This window comes from Coenobita brevimanus, chromosome 39, assembly GCF_032717465.1.
Source record: "Coenobita brevimanus isolate Jiangsu-jjx chromosome 39, ASM3271746v2, whole genome shotgun sequence".
NCBI lineage: Eukaryota > Metazoa > Arthropoda > Malacostraca > Decapoda > Coenobitidae > Coenobita > Coenobita brevimanus.
In genome coordinates, this window is record NC_136992.1 from 17,289,425 (window position 1) to 17,306,522 (window position 17,098).

The window sequence follows — 17,098 nt, forward strand, 5'->3', positions numbered from 1 at the left end:
AGTTGTGTTTGGACTTTCCGTCCTTGCCTGTGACTGACGCGGTCAAGAACAAAGAATCCAAGGTCACACTGTATCTGGACCCGAGAAGTCGGGACTCAGAATACGCTGCATAACACTTGTGGTCAGCGGTGGTTCTTGATCTGGTGGTGGAACAACAGAAAGAGAAATTCGCAAACATGGCTGCCAAGCCACATGTGCAACTCCCCAAGTTCGACTCCAAACTCTATGACATACACACCTACATGTTCATGATCAAAGCTATACTAGATATATGCTTTGAAAACAAGCGCAAGAAGATAGCCTTTACACTCAAGTATAGCCACGAAAATAGTCCTGGAGTTGAAATGAGACTACTTTCAACAAACTGTGACACAGGCTCTCACACCCTCACTGGGGAAAGTCATCGCTTTTTTCCAAATGGATGCACTAACATATAATGGGAACTTAGACGACACCCTCATCCAAACCCGACGTCTTGTCGCCATCGCCTACCCAGGGGCGGATCGAAATATCCAGGACCAACTCACCTTCCATACCCTGCTCAGGATACCCCCCATAACCATCAGAGATCACTTCACGATCTTCGAACCAGTGGGAGACCTAGACAAGGATATCCAAGTTATCAGGCGCCTCCTAGCCATTCACGCCACCCCACAACACATCGGCACTGCAAGAACAATCCTGAAGAATGGGGCACAACCCTCAAAGCCACGGACGCCCCACACCAGCAATATCTCACCAACACCACCACGTGCACCCAGGCCGCCCACCAATAAAGGGCGCCCCCCTCCCAAGGAAAATACAAGCCTGATCTCCATGGACCCATGGGAATTCTTGGCGTGCAATCACTGGTGCCCCATTCACAACATACGGGAGCAAATGATAGCTGCCAAAAGAAAAACAACCACCCAAAGCCATCACACAATCTCCTCCATTCATTACCACAACATCTCCAACACATTCCACAATCACCATCGCCCCCCACTTGCCACCTCTCAACAAAGCCTCACTCGTTTCTCCACCCACCTCCGCCAGCCACACAACCAACCAATACACCTGCTGTCCCACACCAATACACTCATAACCCTCACTCACTTCCACCTCCACAACCACTCCCACCACCACACCCTTCCCCAACTCCACACCCTCACCACAGACCCCCCACTCCCCCCCGAACCAGCGCTCCAAGCCACCTACACCCGCCCTCACCACAGACCCCCCACTCCCCCCCGAACCAGGGCTCCATGCCACTTACACCCGCCCTCACCACAGACCCCCCACACCCCCCCGAACAAGTGCTCCACGCCACCTACACCCGCCCTCACCCCCACCACCCCAATGACAGGCCACCTTACACCCACACCCTCACACACTCCTCATTCCACACTCGCACCCTACGCCACACACCAGACCAGCTCCCCATCCTCGATCATTTCTACACCAACACCACAGGCCCAACCTATGCCCCCACACACATCACCATCACCCACTCCTCACTCCACCTCATCACCCAGCTCCTGCAGCCGCCCCATTTCCCCATCCTCCCCCTTCCCTCTGCCACCACCACCCCAAATAACAACCTCAACCACCCACCCACCAACTGCCCACTCGACCAGCACACCGTCACGACCATCACCGCCACCCACTCCTCACTCCACCTCATCCCACACTCTCATTATTTACACTGACTCCCTGTCCCCCACCTACACCCACTCACCACCACCCGCAGCCACTACTCCACCAGCCCACTCAGCAGCTGCCCATGCCACCATACGCAGTCCCCAGCCACGCCACCTCCCACAACCAATGCCGCCGTTCCCCCACCACCTGCCCGACCCACCCCCTCACGCCCATCACCATCACCACCCCCACGATTCAGAACACCCCCTGCCAGCATGCCCACTACACACCCGTCACCTCCCACGCCAATACTAACCGCCACCAAGGCTAGATCAAACCACCTACCCCGCCCCCCACCCAGATACACCCATACACCCTCCACCCCACCTCCTTACCCCACACCCTCAAAACCCACCATGCCCCATGGGACATCCCCATAGCCCACCCCACTAAGACGCTTAACCAGGGGTGGCCTCCTAACGCAAGGCAGCCTCACCTCTCTCCAGCCCACAACCAGACACCATCCATCACGCCCCTCCATCTCCACCACCCGAGATGAGGATAAAACACATTTTGTGAACTCCAACTCCAGGACACAAGCACTGCCTCTAGGGCACCACACAGTTCCTCCACCTTCTGCGGCGCACACCCCAACCATCCACCCTCACCGTGATCTCCTTGCATCAGCAGCCCAACCAGCAAACACTCAACTGGACAACCCTCCTATGCCCCCTCACGCCCTCACACCGCACCCCCACCGTCGACTTTTACCAGCTCCAGTCTCAGGGACGTGTCTTCCACCCCCGTGACGGTGGTGAAAAACTGGTTCAGCGGAGTGAGCCAAACACCACCACCCTAAGAGGAAGGTACAGGGAGGTGTGCCCCACCCCACAAAGAGATGATGGAGAAGTTATTTCACCTGCCAAGCCTTCCAGGCATTAACAGTATATCTCCCCCGTGACCCTACACCCCTCTTCCCTGCAACCAGACCACCGGGCAGTGTACAGTAATAGTACACTAAATTTCAGTGGAAGGAACACTCGCCAGAATCGGGGTGGGACTTGCAGTAGAAAGATCCTAAGCAAACCCTCGGACACTGAGTCTCCTGGATCGGCCTCCTTTTTAACAGAGGACTCAGGAGGAGCCTCAAGGGTTGCTATTCCCCGAAGCAGCAGCAGCAAAGTATCACCAGTCAGGTATACAGTACTGTGGGTGGAAGGGCTGCCGGTTTGCCACCCTCTGCCAACCAACTTCGGGAGCCAGCACGTCGGCACGTCCACCAGACGACCCTCGACAGCAGCCCCAAGGAGGAAGGCAGGCCCTGGGGTACTCTCTGCCAGAGGTACTACGCGGGACAAAACATCACCGTCCCCCAGTAACCCTTCATCTGGAGTGCAGCCTCCATCGGAGCTGCGGCAATAGCTGGGCGTATCCATCAGGCATCTTCTCCCCGCCACCTAGACTACAGCCAGAGGGCAGACTCCGTCGGAGCTGTGGCAATAGCCGGGCGTATCCATCAGGCACCTTCTCCCCGCCGCCAAGGTCTGTAGTGCCCAGAGGAGCCTTCCCTGACTCCTCTTGCCCTTCTGTCCCCCATGGAAGCCCAGGCAGTACCCAGCAGGGCTGCCTGATGGAGAAAAAGTCCCATGGACCTCCCTTGTCTAGCTCGGACCGGAGTTCCGGTGGGGCCTCCCCACCCCTTCAAGTAGAAGAGTCGGCCCTCAGCCGCTCTCCCTTTGCCTGTCCCTAGGCTCCTGTAGAGAAAGGTACTTCTTGCCTTGTCCACCACTCCGGTGGCAGAGTAAGGTGCCCCTCTCCCCGCCCCTCAACAAGAGAAGGGGGTTTCTGATCCTTTCCAGGGACCCCACCAGAGACCAGACAAGGCATGACGTCCCCAAGGTCCAGTGTCATGTCCCTGCAGCCCCAAGTGTAGTCAGACTCCTCCAGCATGAGAGGCCGTAGCTCGCCCCTGCTGGTCTTCTCCCGACAGCAATACTGCAGCCCCCGGGAGTCAGCAGGCCTCTCCTGACACCTGGTGTAGCCGCCAAACCTCCCTCCAGCACCAGTGGTCGCAGTTCTCCCCTCACGGCCGCTCCTGTCGGACGAGACCACGGCCAAGCCAGGGCGCTGCCCTCAATGCAGCCAACCCTCGACCTAGGCATCCCCAGGTCCACCCCCAGTACCCCGACGACGACTAAAGGCCAGCGCCTTGTGGCGCACCCCCTAGCCCTCCTCGGCCCCAGCCCTGAGAGTCCCGCATCACACAAGGCCTCTACAGAAAGAGGGCCACCCACCACGCCACCCACCAACTCCTATGGAACTCGTTGCGACCCCACAGGCGACCTACCCCTGGAATACACCCCGGACGGCCCACCCAATGCCCGGCCACTACCTGTGGTTCCCGGTGCAGGGTCTTCTGCCACCCGTGACCCAAGCACTCCTCTCCGCCTGTTCCGTGAGTAAAAGACTCTGAGGTTGTTTGTCCCCTAGTGTCTGAGAAGCTTCTACCGCAGTGGACCTGCCCCCCCTCGCCCCAGTGTCTCCCCCCCCAAGTGTTACCTCCCTGTGTGGAATAATGAATTTTCCATGAATAAGCTCACGCGCAGCGTGCGTGGTGCTAGGCCACGGGCCGCCCCTAAGTGTCCCCCCCCCCCCAGTGTTACATACGGACAAATAACATCAGTGCCGCACCCCTTCCTCCCCCTTTTGCTGTGGCCATGTAAAGTTAATAGAAAGTGGTCTCGTAAGGAAGTCTATATCACCACCAAAGCTGGGAATAGCGCCGCTACTATTTTAGTAGCGATGGTGGTAACGCTATTGCTTTTTTTAACCAGTAGCGGAACTGAGAGCGCCGCTACTTTTTGGCCGTAATCAAACGTTACCGCGGTCCCCTCTACTTACGCGACGAATGCAGGAGCCGGATACTCAAAACGAGCCTTTTGCCACGGCGCCAGTTGATGAACGGTGCCTTTTTATACGGCAGGTCAAAGGCGCCGTTAGGAACACACCCGACTCCCATACTCAAACATTTTTAATGGCGCCGTTGGTGTGCCTTTCCGTGGAAAGGCAACTTTCCCTCTGAATGCGCCATTTGATATCCCAGCCAATCACAGCAGCTTTATAAAAATACTCTTAGGAAGTGTCTGCCAATCGCAAAGCAGCATTTCCTCTCAGCTGATGAACGTAAACAAAACATGAAGTAAGGGTGCAACGCAGTAGTCGCGACGTTCGTTTTCGTAGTGATATTTTGTGGGAATGGTGAATAAACGTAAGCTGGGATTCAATAGCACTAACTTCAAAGTTTTATGAGGGACATATAACTTCCTGCGCAAAATAAAGATACGATCTATTCATGTGTATATAGTACCTTCATTAACACCTTCCTTAAATATTTAGTGCACACATTATATATATAATATATATAAATATAATATATAATATATATATATATATATATATATATATATATATATATATATATATATATATATATATTTATATAACAGGGACTTTATGTAACCTGTGATTTTATGAAATCCCTTAGGAATCGTGAAATTAGTTTAAATTAGGATGGGTTAATAAAGGTTAGGTTAATTTAGACTGCTGTTAGGTTAGGCTGGGACAAACTAAGTTACGTTTAGGTTAGGTTAATTTAGATGAACAATTAACAACTTAGCATCTTTGTATATTAAATTTAACCTAACCTTACCTGACTAATCTTAACCTCGATTATCCCATCCTAACCTAACCACAATCCAAGTTAACCAAACTAACCTAAACTTAGCCTTCTTTATCTGAGCCTAACCTAACCGCAGCCTAAATTATCCTAACCCTAATTGGGCCAAACTAATTTTAACTCATTTCATGAATTCCCTAGGGATTTCATGAAATCACTGGTTAAACAAATCCCCTGAAACAATTATAAATAACAGGGTATTTGTCTGGCCAGCATTCCTCTTCTCTAAGCAAGAAAAGTAGTTGCTATTTCATTTCCTAGACCTACTGGTGGAACAGTAGCTGCTATCCCAGGTAAATTAGGTAAAAGATGGGAGAAACACCAGCATTATTGCATTTCAGTTTCAAGCCAAATTTTCCTTGATTTTGTCGGTCTTGTAGCGTATAGGTCCAACAACAAAAGCAGATATGACTCATGACATGCACAACATTCCCATAAAGCTATATCTTTCCTGTCATAATTGATTTAGAATAATTAGGTTTAGTTAGTTTAGGTTTTCAGTTGATATAATAGGAGGAAATCTGAGGGGATAAATTTGTAGTTTTGAACAAACCTTTATATAACCTACCAGTATCCTAAACTGGCTTAACCTATCATAACCTTGGCTACCCAAATTTAACCTACCGTATTCAAAGCGTAATTGTGGGGAAACCCGTCGTGGGTGGATTTTCCACTGTTGTATGTTACTGTAGTGGTCTTTGCATCTCCTGGTTAGGTGCCATACCCTTAACACAATGAGGATTTGGTTTAATGCTCAATGGATATTATGGGGGAAAGGTGACTGACCAAAAAGAAAAAAAAAAAAAAAAACATGTCAGCCAAGCCAAAGTTAGACTGCCATAATCTTCATTCCTAACCACATACTTCACAGTACTCACTTAGCAACCACAGCAACAAAAAACTGTAGGTTATAGCCTATAATGTTACAGGAAATCTGTGAAAATAGTCATTTTGTAAAATCACTAGTCAGTATGTGAAAAGGATGTTTAGACCAGGATGATTTTGGTTAGATTTCATTTAAAGTCAGGTCAGGTTTGATTAAATATTGCTAGGTTGGATCAGATCAGATTTAGATTATGCTTTGTGCAACTTATAACTTTTATTAAACAAACCTATACACATCAAACATATAATTAACATTACCTAAGCTAACCCTACTTAAATATTGGAATTTAACCTTACCTAACTACAACCTTCATTAATTCTAGTATAAATCATGATCAACCCAACCAAAGTTAAAATCCATTTCACAAAATGACTAGGGTTTTCATAAAATTACCTTTTCCACACATTCCCTGGAATATAAAATTTACCTGCAAATAAGCAACCTAACTTACTTCAGACCAGTAAAGATGAAAACTGAATATATCCAAATACTATAAACTGAAGTACTGCAATACTCTAGCTGAAGCTGGTGGGTTAGGCTTACGCTAGGAGCGACTGATCTAACAGAAATCACAATGAATTGTTAATACACTGCTGAATATAAATACCTATATGCACTGAACAAATAATTGTAACATTAGACACACGTTGGTGTAGCATGAATTATGGCTAAATGTATTGAAGAAATAGCACTAAACAGTATGTGCCTCTACGCCGAGTTGACTACACCCACATACCACACACATTCCCCAGTTACGTCATTATTACTAGAATATGATGTCTTGCTACCCAGCAACTACTTTTGACGCAAACCATTCCACTCCAAATACGGTAATGAGGCAGTAATTCATCTAAATACGAGCGAGTAGCACCACACACATCATCCACTTGTTGTTGTCCAGGAAAGGCGCCTTTAGATCGCTAGGGCTCCCCCGACCCTGCCGGTCCCATAAGGCGCTAACGAGCCATGTTTTCCAATAATGGCCGCGCCCAGCCGACGTTTTGAGTATGCGCCTTTCACGAAAAGGCAATATGAAGTGGCGCCTTTGGCACAAAAGGCGGCGTTAAACGTTTTGAGTATCCGGCCCCAGGTCCGGAGTCGGTGAGTACATACAGATTTGCCAACGGTTTGGTTGTATTTATTAATGACGAAATATAATACTTTCGTCAATTCTGTCAATTAATGATGTTTGTTCTACATTACATCAGTAATTTATTAATTATTATTTATTAGTAATGTGCAATAATAGACAGGAATTTGCAAGTTAATTATCGATCATTTAAATTAAGTAAAGATAAATAAGGATGTCAGCTAGATGTAGGCAATGCTAACACACACACACACACACACACACACACACACACACCTATCGCCGTCTCTAACTCCCGCTCTCTCCCTCACTCTCTCTTGCAGACTAATTCTTAATCACAACGTTATTATTTCGTAACAGTATGTTACTTTCAGTTTAAAGTAATGTAAAAAAACATTGTTATTGTATAAATAGCCTTTAAAAGAACGCCCTCGTTCATTTTTACTTTCGTTTTCGACTTTTCGTACATATCTCAAATAGGTATCAATGAAAATATAATAAATCTATATAATATGTATCAATGGTAGGCCACCTTTTTTTTGCCTCTTATTTACGTATGTAAAAGAACATCTGTTACATTTTACAGTAAATAGCTTTTTCCTGTACCTTCTGCTCTAAGCAACATTAAAATGACACCGAAAGGCATATGATTTTTTTTTTTTTTTCAATATAAGTATATACTGGCATTCCTGGTACACAACATAACCATAATATCATCAAAACAGTATATAAGGTATTGCTATATCACAGACTTTTTTTTAACCTTTCCTTCGTGAACATTTTTCTTATCCAAAGTAGCGAGAGCGCCGCTACATTTCGTATCAAGTAGCGAAACCAGTAACGCTACTAATTTTTCGAGCTAGTAACGGGAATGGGAGCGCCGGTACTTTTTATTAGTAGCGTTCCCAACACTCCCCCCCTCCCTCTCCCCCTCCCCTAACAGCCCCACGCGCGGATAGTTCGTGAATGCTATTTTCTCTTGTCCTATGTACCGCACACATAGCATAAGGATAGCTAGGGGATCGTCTGTGTCAAGCGGATGCATATAACTACAATAGGGAGCCGTTTATGTTATGCGAATATATATATATATATATATATATATATATATATATATATATATATATATATATGACTTCAGTATAAACTGTCGTCTATCACGCGTTTGGGTATACAGAGATATACTCAAGGGTCTTTGTTATATACCTGGGACCAAGCGCACCTGGTGTATTGTGCGAACCTTATGTACGACACTGTGGAAATTATCCTATATAAGGTATGGTATAACACTGTGTAAAGGTCAAACTCGCTGAACTAGGTGGACATATTTATTGTAAGGGCCTTCTGAGATTATCTGGTTATTATATGTCCCATTGTTTTGATCACGGGTGTGTATGTAGTTGTCTATTGTTAATATATAAGTGTGCCTTTGACCAGTCGTGTTTGGACTTTCCGTCCTTGCCTGTGACAAAGAACCTAAGGTCGCACCGTACCTGAACCCGAGAAGTCGGGACTCAGAATACGCTGATATGACAAAAACTTACACCAATGATCTCTCATGTAATTTTGAGTATATTTTGTTCTATAAATATATGCTCTCTGCGACCCCAGCTCAATGCCCAGCATTCGGTTAAGTGTAAATTACAGCTTCGTCCTTGCATGTGCCATTGGATGAGAGCTTCGCAGGGCGACGGGAGACGAGTATTATTAGCTTATACTGTATTGCACACGAAAATCCCATATCCTATCAGCACACGCGAGTTTTAAGAAGAAACTTTATCATCAGGTCATGCATTCATGCAATTCTTTTGCACAAATCGACTGTAATTAAGGTTAAAATTCAAATTTTATGGCTTTGCAAGGGAGTAGGGAGGGAGGGACGAGAGGCTGGTGTGTTATTGCCAGTTATGTAATGTTTAGTTTGTAGGATATTGCTCCCAGCATTATCATAACACCCACAGCTCATTCAGTGAAAAAAACGCTACTCTAAGAGAAGATTAGACTCACTCTAAGTCAGGAAGAAAATTATTTATTACAATTGTTCTGCTGCAAGTAAACGTGGCGCCATTAGGTATCTACACCTGTATTCCTTTCTGCAGGACTGGCATTACCATCGCAGAATCCGTAAAAAAATAGACGATAGCTGCATATTCTTCATAACTGTACGTACGTGGCATGCTGTTTCATGAACAAGTGAAGCTGTACCCAGTGAACAGATGAACGTGGAGAACAGTATTTGAAGTGTGTGCCTCCCCTGCAAATGTTCCCGTTCAAATGACAGTGGACCCAGAGTTGCCAAGTCCCTATCATCAATCTCGCTAGTTTAGTCCAGAAAACTTGCTAGAATGTCGCTAGATAGTAAACACTGCAAAACATCGCTAGAAAATACGATAAAATCTCTAGAACATCACCTAAAATTACAAAACTATCCAGAAGCTAAATATCATGTTGTCAGATGTTTAATAGTGCCGCTAGGTAGAAGCAAAAAATAGGTCTTGCTGCACAGTCGTTACGTTTGTTATCCTGTATCACTGTTCTCACGTCAACATCATATGAAAAAAATGGTGCCACGTTTACTTGCAGCAGAAAAATTGTAATAATATTACTCCTGACTTAAAGTGCTGCTAGTCACTCAGTACAGTAATGTTTTTTCACTGAATGAGCTGTGGGTGTTATGATAATGCTGGTAGCAATATCCTACAAACTAAACATTACATAACTGGCAACAACACTCCAGTCTCTCGTCCCTCCCTCCCTACTCCCTTGCAAGCCATAAAATTTGAATTTTAACCTTAATTACAGTCGATTTGTGCAAAATTGCATGAATGCATGACCTGATGTTAAAGAATCAATACACTACGTAAAGTTTCTTAAAACTCGCGTGTACTGATAGGATATGGGATTTTCATGTACAGTATAAGCTGATAATACTCGTCTTCCGTCGCCCTGCGAAGCTCTCATCAAATGGCACATGCAAGGCACGAAGCTTTTACAGTTAAACAGCCGAATGCTGGGTACTGAACTGGGGTCGCAGAGAGCATATGTTTATAGAACAAAATATACTCAAAATTACATGATAGATCACGTGTAAGTTTTTGTCATAACGCGCGTACCATATATATATATATATATATATATATATATATATATATATATATAATGTGTGTGTGTGTGTGTGTGTGTGAGAGAGAGAGAGAGTTCTACGTCCGCCAGACAAGTTGTTTCCGGTATGTTATAGATTAATGTTGCATCTTTAATGCCTTAATTTTTATTCTGTATAGATAAACTGTATGTATACAGTGGAATCTGTAGCATGTCAAAATATATATATATATATATATATATATATATATATATATATATATATATATATATATATATATATATATATTTGTGACTAAGCGCTACAAATACCTTCACTAAAACATCTCGCAATCAGTAGACAGGCTTGAAAAACACAACTGTATCCTCAATTACTTACTGTTAGCACGGGTTTGTGCACCTTTCCCTGACAATGAACAGTGATAAATTTCCAACTGCGCCACCCGTTTTCGTACGTCTGCCCACCAAAATAAAACGAAGCACTACCACTCCCTCTGCAAGACTCCGGGTTACTGAATACTGCCACACACTGAAGGCCAATGCCCAGTCTGTGTTGATATCGCAAAAATTTGTTTAGCCTGACACCGTGACACGTAGTAAAGTAAGCTTTTATTGCCGTAGAAAAGCTACTTAGATAAAACATTCTAAATTAGGAAGGAGAATTCCTCACGATGCGCATTAGAAAAGAAAACAGCGACGTCCCTCGTATAAGATACCACCTAGATCCTGCAGTCTCACCCGATCTGCACACGTCCGTTCAGAGCCGACGGGGCTGACGGCGCGGGATTTGAAGAGTAATTGTCATCCCTGTGCAGGGTCCATTTTCATCTCTCTCTCTCTCTCTCTCTCTCTCTCTCTCTCTCTCTCTCTCTCTCTCTCTCTCTCTCTCTCTCTCATAATAATATTTTACTAAGTATCGGCAACAAAATAAAGCACCATTATCCATATTTCTGTTGAGACTGAACTGGCGATATTTCTCATTTGTTTTTAGAGCTGCTGGTAGTTTTGAACAACAGCAAATTCTGGCTGACACGTTTTAATGCTGTTACAAGATACAGGCTATTGTTACTAACCCACTCACGGTAGAAAATATTCCGATGCTCTACTCTACTCCAGCTATATTCAACGGACGAGATCACTTGCCTAAATTAACTGTCACTTCGTCTCTGGGCTGACAATCGGTTACTCTGGCTATCTTACAAATTCAGTTATTATCTTATTCTGGTGATTATATCCACTTTTGTCTGGTCCCTTCTTCCAAGATACTCTCTTTTTACCTTTGCATGTGAACACGAGCATAATATTTTCCTCTCTGAGCAATACTAAGTTTACATTCTAAGGATTTTGTTGCACTCCATAACAATGATTTTATATACCAATCCTTGGCAAATGGGGTTTCCTGTTCTTCATGATACTAAAAATGCGTCTACTCAATACCTTTTCTTCGCCTGATTTCCCTAAACTGTTTAAGAAGACCGAAAGCAAACATTTGGCTTTTTCCCAGAACTACACCAAATCTTCCATTGGTTGATTTCAAGTTTCTTACAATTATTAAACTTTTCCTCAAGTCTGGCCATGTTAAGCTTTCAGGTATTTTCATTTATCTGTCTGCTTGCTTACTGCTATGTTTGGGGGGGGGGGGGTTCTCAGTACTTCCAGTGATGCTTCGTTTACTTTTCTTGTGGAGCTTAATTTATTCTGTTGTCATCTGTTTTCCCTAACCAGCTGAACAAAAAAAAAGTTACAGATACGATGTTTGGCTGTTCCTCTGGATCATTCAAGCGACGTGAAGCAAATAGACTAGAGGAAACTGGCCACTTCAGCAGACAGTTCTCATATATCTTCTAAAGTTTTGTACGAGAATGTGAGGTGCATGAGGCGATTGTACTGTGGTGTGGAGGCTGCACTGCACAGAAGGCAATGGTTTGTTTGTATGGTCTAGTTTGGTGCACTTGTTTCTGTGAGAAAGATAGTTTCTGAGGGGAGGAATGTGTCGTGGAGGTTCACGAAGGATGTCATTCAGTTGGAGGTTATGCACGGCTACGGTGGCCATGTATTTAGTAGCGTGGTATTCATTTGATGAGGAGGGAGGCTGTTGCGGCCTTCTGAGTAGTGATGGGAAACTGTTGTCTTTTGTTTCATTCAATGGAGGATGCAATTACAGTAAATCCACCCCTTCAACCATTATCCAGTCCTGAACTGACTTATCAGCAATATAAGATCAATGGCTTGGCTCAAATGAGTAATACTGATGTCGTTAACTATATGTCTGTATCTCATCCTTATACTGCCTGTAGAGCATAGGGATGAGGACTAAACTTCATCCTGACATTTTAAGCGAGAATGATTAGTCGCTATTTCTGAGAGGTTTTATGCGAGCAATAAATCCCAACTACTCCTTGGACATTCATTCATTCATTCATTCATTGCCAGACGCCATGTATCCCAAACGGGGTGGACAACGGCTTAGAGTTAATTGTTTTACAGGGAGGGGCACTAATCCTCCACCAACCCCACTTGACACGTAGGGAGAACGTTATGCCAACAGCATCTGCTGTTCCCAGGCAGTCACCCATCCAAGTACTAACCAGACCCAACGTTGCTTAAATAGTATATTACAAACCAAATCCGGCTGGAATACCATTAACCCACAAGAATACCAGGCGTCCACGCGCTAGGGCTACTGGAAAACATTCAGCGTGTAGAGTAACCTGAAGGTAGTACTATATAAAGTGAAAGGATGGTAGGTGCTCCTGTTTACCATTTTGACCCACCTACCACTTCCATCTGTCAGTTTTCTACTACTTAATGAATGGTTTGGCACAAGGAAATATGATAAAACACGTACTACATGTAATGGAAGCAAATAAAAATACCCAGCGTAACTTGCTATCCATCTGTTCTTCATTCATTTCTTCATATTTACTTAATTTTTCATGAATAAAGGCTGGAGCTCCAAAACATGGCTCTTTGATCCCATCGGGGGTACAGAACATAAAAGAAAAGGAACTTTCAATTTATCACCAGTGGCGCATTTTTTTTTTTTCTTTTTTTCTTTTTTTTTTTATGTAGGGGAAAAGCTGACATACTGAGTGGCACAAGGGATTACTGAAAAGTGAGATTACGCCAGAAAAACTGTTTCCGGTACGTTATAGTTTTTTGCACCACATAATGCCTAACTTTTTACCAGTAAAATTTAACAGTGCCTAGTTGAGTATGTAGTATCTAAAGCAAAAAAAAAGTTATAAATTACATCCAAACTTCGGGTAATGACGTGCTTTACCTTCACAAAAACATCTTGCAGTCAGCAGATGGGCTTGACAAACACAAATGTTTTCTAGATTACTAAATTATTAGCAAGAGTTTGTGTGCACCTTTTACTAAAAAACTGGCAGTGATAAGTTTCCAACTACTTTACCTTTGAACGTCTGCTGACCAAAAATTAATGCGCGGCAGCCTGCACTCCCAGAGGTTACTGGCCCACACACACCGAAGGCCAAACGCCCAGTCTCGGTTTTATATCACAAAAATTCGTTGCTTTACACATCCACACACAAGTTGTTGCATGACGCTTAGAAGATGTAAGCTTCCGTTGTCGTACAGAAAGCTACTGTGAGATCAGCCATTATAAATTGAGGATAATTCCTCGGGAGCATGCATTAGAAAAAAAAAAAAAAAACAATAAAAGTCCCTCGTGTAAAGATTTCACCTACATACTGCTGTCTCACCCGATCTGCAACACGTCCGTTCAGAGCCGACCGAGTATTGCCAGATCTACCGAAAATATCGTGAGATCTACTGAATTTCTGATGGATCTCAAAAAATACCGAATTATTGCTCTAATCTACTGAATTTTGAAAGGTTCTCCAGAAAATCTACAAAAATTATGCTTTCCAGCAGTTGAAAATCCATAAAAGCTAAATATGAGAGAGAGAGAGAGAGAGAGAGAGAGAGAGAGAGAGAGAGAGAGAGAGGGAGAGAGAGAGAGAGAAAGGGGGAGAGGGAAGGAGGGAGGCCCTGGGGGGGGGAGTGAGGGGAGGGACTGGATGGCCGGTGTTGTGACGCGTTTTCTGTACGTGTGCCACTGCCGACTGCCCAACCGTTCGTATTAAACACGTTGGTGTATTGTACAGGAAGGCGACGAGACTGAACGCTCGGGGATGAGTTGCAGACAATGAGGAACGCACATCACGAGACCTAACTATAATGGCCTAAAGGCTCAAAATATTTAGTTGATTTATTTGGATGTTAAAGTTTGTAAGGGTTAACTAGTTGAAGTAATTCTGCCAATATCAGAATCCAGCGCTTTTTCTATTGCCTTTTTATTTGTAAATATAGTGGCCGCTGAGAGGACGAAGGACGAGGTGCAGGGAGATAGACATTAGTGCAGCAAATCTTACAAGTACCCAGTTGCGCGTCGCCATAATTGAAAGGTGAGAAGTTTTAATAGATCATAATATGTTTTGGGGATATTTTAAAGTAAACGATGGCCTATACTGACTTAATCAGTTTCATTTTTGCTATTAAAAAAAAAAAAAGATGCCCGAATTACTGTCATTTACGGTCGTTAAAAAGCTACTCGATATTCATTATATTCATTTTTCGTAGGGAAGTGCACGGGAGTCGTGTTGATTTGCATATAAAAGAAAGATTTTGTAATTTTTAGTTTGTGAAGAAAATTATATTTTGTTTTGTAATATTTCACCAACTACTGTAATAAGATATTAAATATATATAAAAAAGCTTCTCCTTAATTTCATTAAATTGATTTCAGTAATATTTATGTTAAGTACCAATATGGTGCATATATATATATATATATATATATATATATATATATATATATATATATATATATATATATATATACTTTGGTGTGTGTCTACCGAATTTTTACCTATATCTACTGAATTTTTTGGCAATTTTCTCCTGAAATTTCCTCTGCACCATCTGGCAACACTGGACCGGGCTGAAGGAGCGGGATTTCGAAAGTAATTTTGTCAACCCTGCGCAAGGTCCAGTTCCAATTTTCTCTCTCTCTCTCTCTCTCTCTCTCTCTCTCTCTCTCTCTCGTAATAAACTTTTACAAGGTACAGGCAACAAAATAAAGTATTACCATAACCACAGCTCTGATGTGACTGAACTGGCGATATTTCTCATTTGTTTTTAGAGCTGCTGGTAATTTTGAACAACAACCAATTCTGGCTGACACGTTTTAATGCTGTTTACAAGATACACAAGCTATCGTTACTAACCCACTCACGGTAGAAAATATTCCGATGCTCTACTCTACTCCAGCTATTTTCAACGGACGAGATCACTTGCCTAAATTAACTGTCTTTCACTTCGTCTCTGGGCTGACAATCGGTTACTCTGGCTATCTTACAAATTCAGTTATTATCTTATTCTGGTGATTATATCGACTTTTGTCTGGTCCCTTCTTCAAGGTATCTCTTTTTACCTTTGCATGTGAACGCGAGCATAGCCATTTTCCTCTCTGAGCAATACTATGTTTACATTCTAAGGATTTTGTTACACTCCACAACAATGATTTTATGTACCGTTCATTGACAAAAGTTGTTTCCTGTTCGTTATGATGAAAATGTTTATCAAAATTTAATATACTATTAAACTTTGTAATGACGAGAGAGAGTCTCGTTGTTTTCGTCAGCTAGTAAGTGTTGCCAACTTGGCTGGTTCAGTGCTATTAATAGCTAAAAAATGTACCGCCTTTTTCACTCTTGGGCAACTATATATATATATATATATATATATATATATATATATATATATATATATATATATACTTAGTGCTGTTTTATTGTAAATAGATAGTAATTGCACACAATTATTGGCTCAGTTATCATTTTTACCCTGTTGCATTTGTTATTCTTATCTTATCCTGCACTAAGGCTTTGTTTTCCACTATATTGTGTAAAAGATTAAAGAAAGGCGCTCCAATCGGATTGAACCTGTGCAGGTTTATATCCAAGGGATGGTTGTGGTTTATTGCTCACGTAATGCCACTCAGGGATGAGTGAGGCTGGTCACTCATCTTAAATACAGGATGGTAGATCATGGATGGATGGATGCAGTAGAGTAACGCTGATCGGTGTATATATATATATATATATATATATATATATATATATATATATATATATATATATATATATATATATATATAGATATATATATTATATATATATATGAATAAAAAGATAGATAGATATATTATATATATATATATATATATATGTATATATATATATATATATATATATATATATATATATATATATATAAAGAGATTTTCATAATGCCAAAAGGCCCAAACTTTGTGTTAGGGGAGGAGGAGCATAGCTTTCAGCAGAGGCGTCCAGTGCTTTGACTGAGATAATGGCAGCCCTAAATACACCAAATCTTCGATTGTCTGATTTCAGGCTTCTCACATTAATTAATCTTTCTTCAAGTCTGACCATGTTAAGCTTTCAGATATTTTCATTTACCTGTCTTCTTCCCTTTATTGTTGTTGTGTCATGTTCCTTCTTTTCTGTAGCAGTTCCCTGTACATTCTAATTGCTATAAAGCTGTTTGGGGGAGTTTCTTCGTACTTCCCAGGGATGTTGCGTTTGCTGTTCCTTTGAGGATTTATTTCATTTGT